The sequence below is a fragment of the Panulirus ornatus genome, chromosome 9 (assembly GCF_036320965.1).
Source record: "Panulirus ornatus isolate Po-2019 chromosome 9, ASM3632096v1, whole genome shotgun sequence".
Classification (NCBI taxonomy): domain Eukaryota; kingdom Metazoa; phylum Arthropoda; class Malacostraca; order Decapoda; family Palinuridae; genus Panulirus; species Panulirus ornatus.
In genome coordinates, this window is record NC_092232.1 from 54857574 (window position 1) to 54867048 (window position 9475).

Genomic DNA, 9475 nt, shown 5'->3' on the forward strand with positions numbered 1-9475 from the left:
GTAAAAGACGTGCAATTTGTTTTCAGTCGAAGCCTCCCAGACAAAATATATGTGACCAAAAATGTTTAAAAATCGTTCAAAATTGGCTGGGCAGCCACGATTCTGAAGATCCGTCGAAAGATTCTGTATTCGTTTAGTTGTCTCATAGGAGTACGAGGTAGCCTTTCAGTGAGGCGAAATAACAAATAGATGAATAATTAGGTATATGAAGCGTAAACAGTGAATTCCAGTCATAGCAAAGGAGAGAAGGTTATAAGTGAAGATGACCTAGGAAACTATAATACTTATATTCAGCGTGAACGTGTTTGAATAGTCACTAAATAAACTTGCACTAGACTGACTACGATGGAGAATGTGAGACATGAGACAAAGGAAAACTCCTCCACCAGAAGTGGTTCTTTGTTACCCTCAGCAATACATCCATATCTTCTCCACCAACCAGTCAATCTCCTGACGAAGTCGCGTTACTCCCTGAACCCGAACTTTATCTGTCCTCATTCAGATAAGGCCAGATCATCTCAACCACAGTACCCGGTACCTCTCCTTCTACCTCTCTACTCGCTTCTGTCTTCTAGCAACCGTAACTAACACATGATATCTTAACACTCTCACAAACTCTGCTTCTTCCATCACTTGAAAAAAAAAACTACACTTCTACGACTCTTACACCCACAAAATTGCACACAGTCTCACGCTCAAGTATCGCACGGCATCCTATCAAAAATGCACCATCTACTTACTTAAAGATAAAGCACGATCTTATGGTTTCTCCTTACCAACACCAGCATGGCCGTAAGGCCTTCTCTTCAGTAGGAAACATCACTGGTGACCACAGCAGCCAAAGCCTGATGCGCCATATACACACCACATAAAACAGTAACGCACTTGACTTTAAACTCCAACTCTAACCTCACACAATAATATTTGTCCCCGTTTTCTAATCGTCTTCTTTTCCGCCGTTCGCCCTTCAGGGGTAACTCTGTATATTTTCGTATTTCATACCTTATTCTTATGTTAATACATTAGGCACAGGGACGCTTCACATAACGAAATGAGAACTACCAGAGCAACTAGCATTTAAGTCTGAAATGAATATAATCATTTACCAAAGCATCAGCAGAGAGAAAGACAGCTAAACAGAGAGCAACATATGAATTACGTCGTCATAAAGACTTGTCAAACACCAATTGAGAAACGTTAAATACAGAGGAAAACAAGCAGACAGACGTTTGCATCTTGGTCGCTCATGACAGACAGATAGACGGGACGCCGTCAGCTGTCTCGCCCCTGACACATGCGTCTGTCATCTGGACGCTTCTTAAGATTTCCCCTCTCGTCCAAATAGTAGTGTTCGCCACATACTTTCACTCTGTCTCACTATACTTAAAATTGCGTAATGGTGGAATACGTGTTTCCTCAAAGGAGGACAAGCGATTCCTCACTCCCATTCTAACTCATGTAATAGTCAGGATCTCAATATTCTATGGTACTTCACGTCTCTATTGTGCATTATGATCAGCTGACGCCGCACCCCGGTTGGTCCACCGTCCAGTCACTGGTCAGTATATATGTATGGACGCGCCTGTGTCAGCGTTGACTGCCCCTGTCCAGATGTGGCACCCCGGCTCCTGATGATTTTGTGCACACAGAGACGAATAGTTTGGCTCTATGAGGGAAGCTTACGAAAACACACACACACACACACACACACACACACACACACACACACAAGCGAGGGAGTGTACGAAGAGTGTCAAGACATGAGCGATACAATCATTTCTAATGATCATATCCTCCTCGCTAACTTTGATGACCTGTGTCGACATGATGCATTCCGAGCTTCAGTATAATAAAAGAACTTGCTTCGTTTGTCTTCAGGAACTGATATACTTGGCTCAATGGCTGCCTCAGTTTCGGCCCAAGAATTAATACGACTGGGTTTGTAGCAGCTGCGCTACTTGGTTTCTTAAGAGCTACCGTGATGTGCGTTTACAAGATGTCATCCAGGAAATTTGGACACCCCAAAAAACAAAGTCTGAATCAAGTCGTCATGGTGGAGACTTTCCTCTTTCATCATGAAGGCAGAATTATACTACGTTTGATGCGATCTCTCTGAACATCACTGCATTCACATGATGACGTATTTACATAAAAGGGTTGCTGGAGACATTCTTATGTTGTCTGAAGTACAGACATTACTTGGATATATATATATATATATATATATATATATATATATATATATATATATTGGTATTAGAGCCTCAGTTTACTATAGTTATAAGCTCGACTGTTGTGAGCGTCTCTACGTTCGTACAGGAGCGTGATGTCTCCTCGATAATGTGTACAACTTATGTCAAATTACGTTCCGTGTTCATGTCACAAGAGGCGGGTAATCATGCTAAAATGCATGGTATACAAATACCACAAAAGCTTAATGACTTCGAGGAGTCTCATGGATCCGTGATACACAAATGTTTGTGAATGAGTTAACATGTTGTTGTATACGAGACAACTGGGCCAGGAGGGAACCTGGTATGAGAGGAGACGGACGGTGGAAGGAATCACCAACATCTTTCATCACGTCGGTACGAACCTCCGGGCGCGCGCGGGGTGTTCGATCCCTTTTAAAGCGACGTGTAAGGTCACCACATGCAAGGGGATCGCGCACGTCGTTCGTGCTCATGGGATCGTACCCGTCGTACTCAAGATGTCGTGCCGTCGTGTTCATTAAGGGTTTCATTGGGTGGAATGAACGACGAAACGTGATTTTGGTGAGGAGGGGGAGGGGGAGGGGGTGAAGAATGGCGTACCTTTGTCTCTACCTTGCACGTCAGTAGATCTCTAGGATCTGCGTAGGTGGCAGATTGTGGCTTAATTCATCTCCATCTTCGTCGAGTTCTTCTGCCGCACGAAACGACACACACAGGGTTAGGCTAGCGGCGTCTTCACACACGAGAAATACACGAATACAAACTAGAAGTTCGGAGCAGAAGGAGAAAGATTTCCAAGAACCATATAGAGATTTGGATGACTGGAAGAGGATAAATCGATGAGTATCTGAACGTCTACAGTTGGGATCAAACCTACAATAGGGGCTCAAAAACATACAATTTAGAATCACTGTGTGACCATATGCAGGTCAAGTCCTTCGTATGCTGAAATTCTTGTTTAATCAAATGAAAAGAAAAGAAAAACATAATGAACAATTCCGCTAATCATCGTCTATATTCACTGTTGAACTACAGTGGAGGTGATCAGTGACATGACAATGATGCTGCACACGTTCACTGTCTTCAGAAGGAGAGGCACCACAACGCACTCACGCTCACTCTCAGATGAGAGGCACCACAACGCACTCACACTCACTCTCAGATGAGAGGCACCACAACGCACTCACGCTCACTCTCAGATTAGAGGCACCACAACGCATTCACGCTCACTCTCAGATGAGAGGCACCACAACGCACTCACGCTCACTCTCAGATGAGAGGCACCACAACGCACTCACGCTCACTCTCAGGTTTTTCTCGTAATTCCATCCACAACAGCCGGACACTTTCTCCAAGTGGGGCGACCAGCTGTTCCCCTCGACCAATCCCTTCCTCAGGCCTGTATCTTTTACAGGTACAAGCTATTTGCATATATATATATATATATATATATATATATATATATATATATATATATATATATATATATATTTATATATATATATATAGTTTTCATATCTGATCGTTGTTTCGTGCGTCAGAGCCAGGCACCGACGAAGAAAGGCCACATTCATTCACACTCAGTCTCCAGCTGTCATGTGTAATGCACCAAAACCACAGCTCCCTATCCACATCCAGGCCCCACACACCTTTCCATGGTTTACCCCAGACGCTTCACATGCCCTGGTTTAGTCCACTGACAGCACGACGTTGACCCCAGTATACCACATTGTTCCAATTCACCCTATCCCGTGCACGCCTTTCGCCCACCTGCATGTTCAAGCCCCTATCGCTCAAAATCTTCACATCATCCTTCCACCTCCAATTTGGTGTCCCACTTCTTCTTCTTCCCTCCGCCTCTGACACATATATCCTCTTTGTCAATCATTCCTCACTCATTCTCTCCATATGTGCAAACAATTTCAGCACACCTTTTCAGCTTTCTCAACGAAAGTCTTTTTGTCACCACACATCTCTCTTACCCTTTCATGGCTTATTCAATCAAACCACCTCACACCACATATTGTCCCCAAACGCTTCATATGTAACTCGTCCAACCTTCTTCGCACATCCTTAACTATAGCCCATGCCTCGCGTGCGTATGATATTGTTGGAACTACTGCCTTCAAATGCATCCATTTTTGCCCTCCAGATAACGCTTTGTCTTTCTACACATTTTTCAGTTCTCCCAGAACCCTCACCCCCACACCCACCCAATGACCCACGCTTCCATACTTCCATTCACTGCCAAGTCCACCCCAAGATATCTAAAACACTTCACCTCCTCCAATTTTTTTTCCATTCAAACTCACACATCAACTAACCTGTCCGTCAACCCTGCTGAACCTAATAACTTTACTTTTATTCTCATTTATCATATCTTTTTTCTTATCTGCTTGTAACCCCTTCAAGATATTGTGGTAGCTTGTGACCCACTACAAGATATATTTATCAACGTCCAGTGCTCAGTGCTTCGGATTCGCTGGAGTTCAGCTTCATGATCCATGTGTTCGACCACTGCGGCTTCTGCTGGTTGTCGCATGTTTCTTCTCTACTGCCGAACGTTCCTTACTTCTCTTCATAAGTTTATCATCGTCTGCAGACATACTCAAGTTTAGCACCGTCTGAAGACATACTCAAGTTCAGCACCGTCTGCAGACATACTCAAGTTTATCATCGTCTACAAACAAACTCAAGCATGACCCAACTTCTTCAAGCAACTTATGTAGACATAATATATCACTAGTTCCAATCTTCAGCCCTGAAGGACTTTGCTTGTATCTCTCACCCGGGTTGAACTGGTGTCTTTTACATGTGTTATTTGCTATCTGTCAGTCCAACTGAGGTATCTTTACACACACACACACATACACACACACATACACACACACACACACAAACACACACACACACACACACACACACACACACACACACACACGATGATAATCATCTTTTACTCGAGTTACGTCATGGGAACTGAGTTTCCTGCAAACAATATCTTGCTTGCAGGAAAGTGGTGTGATAAAATGTCTGGATTGTTGATAAAAACGTCTCTATGAATTACCTTTTAGTGGCTGGTCATTTGATCATCAAGTGCACCTCCTCTTTGTTGGGCTTTCACCACACTATCTTCATCACCCGCTCACCACGACTGCAGTCACCACCTCCGCCCTGGTCACCAGTTCAGCATCATCACTCGACCTGAACCAGTCGATCATTACCGTCCACTGGACCACATATGACCACTACACATGACTTCCATATCACCCCTCGGCCATTCCACCATTCCGCTGGTCACCTCGTCACTATCACCCCTCGTCCGTCATCCTCTACGCCCCATCACCAACTTGAGGCGTCACCATCATCTCCTCAGTTCCCTAACACCACCCTCAGGAGGGCGTGCTCCCCCAGGCAAAAATCACACCGGCCGCGGGTTCCACCAGAGAGCTGAGCCATGTGCCTCCCCAGTTCCTTAACTTTCACATGGATTTAATACACACGCGTGTTGATCACACGGCTATGGAGGTAGGGTGAGGAAAGAACGCGGAAGGTGTCTGGGGCGCTATGGTGTCATTAGGAGGAGGTGGGCGTGGCGCGTCGAGCTCGTAGGATGTGGTTGAATGCGATGCATGTGATCGAGGAACCCCGTCTACGCAACTTTGTCCAATGTGACGCACTGGAGGTTTTATAGATTAGCGTCCCTCACGTTCTCCGTGCCACACCTTTCCTCCTTCGTGGACTTTGTATTGCTACAACCGCTTCTTTCAACGTGCACAGATAGATCCTCTGTCTTCATGTATTACGTCTATATCCTCACCTACGCTCTAGACGTTGCTGTTTGCAAATCAAACATCTATGTAACACCCCGTCTCCCTCTGTGCCAGTCCTCCACGTGCGCTGTATCACACCACTATCTCAAGTACTGCGTCTTTCCCCCTTCTGGGTACTACACCCGTGACCCTCCGTGTTTATACCTTTCTCCCTCTCCCTACCACTTCCCTTCTTGCCTACACTTTCTCGCCTCTATGTACACTTCTATGCGTACTACATGTCTCCTTTATATACTACACTTCTCCCCTATTGGTTTATTACACCTCTCACTTCTCTGTGTAGTGTGATTATCCCCCTCTGTGTACTACACTTTCGCCTGTGTCTACACCTCTTCCCAACTGTGTACTGAGCATCCTCCTCCTGTGCTGTTGTTACTTTCTACTCGAGTGCCTCGCCTTTCCTTTCTTCATGTTTTTTTCTCTTCTATTCCTTTCTCTACTCCACGTCTTGCCATGAGAGTAACCTGTTAGCTGCGCATTCCACCACCTCAGATCTGAGATGATGAAATGATGATAAGAAAAGGAATCGTATTGAAAGAAGTCGACTGAAATATGAATTACCAACTAGATGTTTGCAGCGATGCTGGACAGTGGATAAGGACCACTCAGTCAAATGGAGAACAAACAGGGAGTCGATCCTGGAATTAACCTTTCGAGACATTGACTGATACCAAGCTAGAACTGAATGAATCCTTCCTTTGTTTGCATCATAAGTACTTTATATCCTTCAGGGTTTATCTTTCTGTGCTACTTTCCATATTTTATACTGAAAAAGAATAATTTTTCGAAAAACATATTCGAAGTGATTCAAATAAAAGTTCAACATATAGATTTACATAGAAACCTTCAGTGAGTCATTATATTAGACCTGTATGTGTAATGTTGATTGATATTAATTGACAGGCGTGTGAAAGAGAGACCTTTATACGTGAATGTGCTGAGAGGAACAGCTGGCGCAGATTTGTAGAGGTTTTGCGAAGAAAGGAAACAATATCAGTGAGAAGAGAGTGGAAAGGGTAAGTGAGCTTGGAAAAGAGACCTGTGTTAAGAAATACCATGAGAGATTGCGTGTAGAATGGCAAGAGGTGAGAGTAAATGAAGCAAGGGAAGTGAGTGAGGAATGGAACGTATTTAGGAAAGCAGCGCTGGCAATTGCGAGAGATGCATTTGGCATGCGAAAGGTGGAAGATGAGCAGATTAGAAATGTTAGTGAATGGTGGGATGAAGAAGTAAAGTTACTAGTGAAAGAAAGGAGTAAGATGTAAGGGCGGCACTTACAGGAAAGGCGTGCAAATGAGAAAGCGGAAGGTGGTCAAAACGAAAGTGCATGGGTTGAAAAAAAGGGCAAATTAGAGTTTGGGTGAACGAGTATCAGTAAACTTTATGGAAAATAAGATATTTTGAAAGGAGGTTAATAATGTGCAAAAAACAAGAGAACAAATGGGAACAGCGGTGAAGGGGGCAAAGTGGAAAGTGGTAACAGGTGGTGATGAAATGAAGAAGAGATGGAGTGAGTATTTTGAAGAACTGTTGTATGTGTTTGATGATATGATTGCGGTTCTTGTGTGTTTGGCTCGGGTGGTATGCGAAGTGAGAGAGTCATGGTGAGTGTCCTGGTGAAGAGGGAACTGGTGAAAATCTTGCGTAAGATGAAATGTGGCAAGGCGGCTCGAGTAGATGGTGTTGCATTTGAATTTTTTAAACTTGCCGACTGACTTTTTGATTGGCTATTTAGGATTTTTAGCGTATGTACAGATGATGTTGAGGTGCCAGAGGATTGGCGGGAGGCATGTTAAGTGCCATTACATAAAGGCAATGGGGATAAGTGGGAGTATTCAAACGATAGAGTTATAACTTTGTGGAGTGTACCTGGTAAGTTGTATGGGCGGGTGGGGCGGGGGAGGGAGGATAGTGATTTAGAGAGTGAAGGTATATACAGAGCATCAGAATATGGGAGCAGTGTGGTTTCAAAAGTGGTAGAGGATGTGTGGATCAGGTTTTAGCTCTAAAGGATATGTGTGAGAAATACTTCAAGAAGCAAATAGATTTGTATGTGGCACCTGTGGATCTGGAAAAAGCATATGAAAAGGTTGATAGAGATGCCTTGTGCAAGATCGGAAGGATATATGGTGAGAAAGGAAAGCTGCTGGAAGTAGTGAGAAGCTTACATCAAGGGTGTACGGCGTGTGTGCGAGTAGGAAGAGAGGTGAGTGAATAGTTCCGAGTGATGGTTGGTCTACGGCAAGGGTATGCGATGTCACCATGGTTGTTTGATTTGTTTATAGATGGGATGGTGAGGGAGGCAAATGCGTTAGTCTTGGAGAGAGAGAGGGGGGGGGGGGGGAGTAAGCAGTCTGTTGGGGATGAGGGGACCTGGTAAGTGTGTCAGCTGTTGTTTATTGATGATACTGAACTGGTGGGAGATCCTAATAAGATTCTGCAAATGTTGGTAACAATTTGAAAAAGAGTGTGAAAGGAGGAAGTTCAGAGTAAATGTAAATATAGGCAAAGTTATTAGGTTTGGCAAGGTTGAGGGATAGGTTATTGAGGGTGTGATTAAACCATGGAAAGGTCTGTGGGGCATGGTTGTGGATAGGGAGTTGTGGTATCTGTGCATTACACATGACAACCAGAGAATGGATACGAGCGGATGCGCCCTTTCTTCGTCGGTTCCTGATCCTAACACGCTAAAGCGAAAAACGGCGATCAAGTACGGAAAAAACGTGTAATGTCAGATTTATTTCAAATTTAGTGAGTAGCAGGGAATGGTGGACACTGGCAGGTACTGACACTAACAGGTCCTTGTGATGCAGTGATGACGATACTGGCAGGCACTGGAGATGACATCAGCCTCGGCAGGCACGGGCAAGCACTGCCAGTTGCCCTGAGAGCTACTGAGGATGTCACCGACAAATGCTCACTGCCACAGACGAGTAATAGGCAATGGCAGCCATAGACGCTGTCACAGAAACAGCTCCCTGGGATGGATGGCCGACTGAATCTTAGCATTAAGTGAACCCCTCTAGTTCGAGACAGATGTTTTGATGTTGTAAGGAAATTATATCGCAGTCCGTTCGTCAAGCTCCATATCAACCACCGCCTGAGTCTCATCAAGGGGGAGGATGACGAAGCGCCGCACCTCCCAGTCGTCTGCAGGATACCTGAGGAAGGTGTCTGACCATCTGGCGAGGTTATGAGGACCTTCCCATTTTGATGAGAGTTCGTTGTGATCGTTTGCCTCTGTAGCCGCAGGAGAGGAACAGTTCCGGACGGAGACTGCGATACGTGACTCCCCTGGGGGTTCCCACTGTGAAAGTCTCCGGGGAAAAGGCAGGTGCGTGGCTCCTCTCGTCTTCAAGGATTGCGTCACTGTAGACACTTGTCAACAGACGGGGTTAAAGACACCAGCCAGGGACGTGCTCTTGGGCT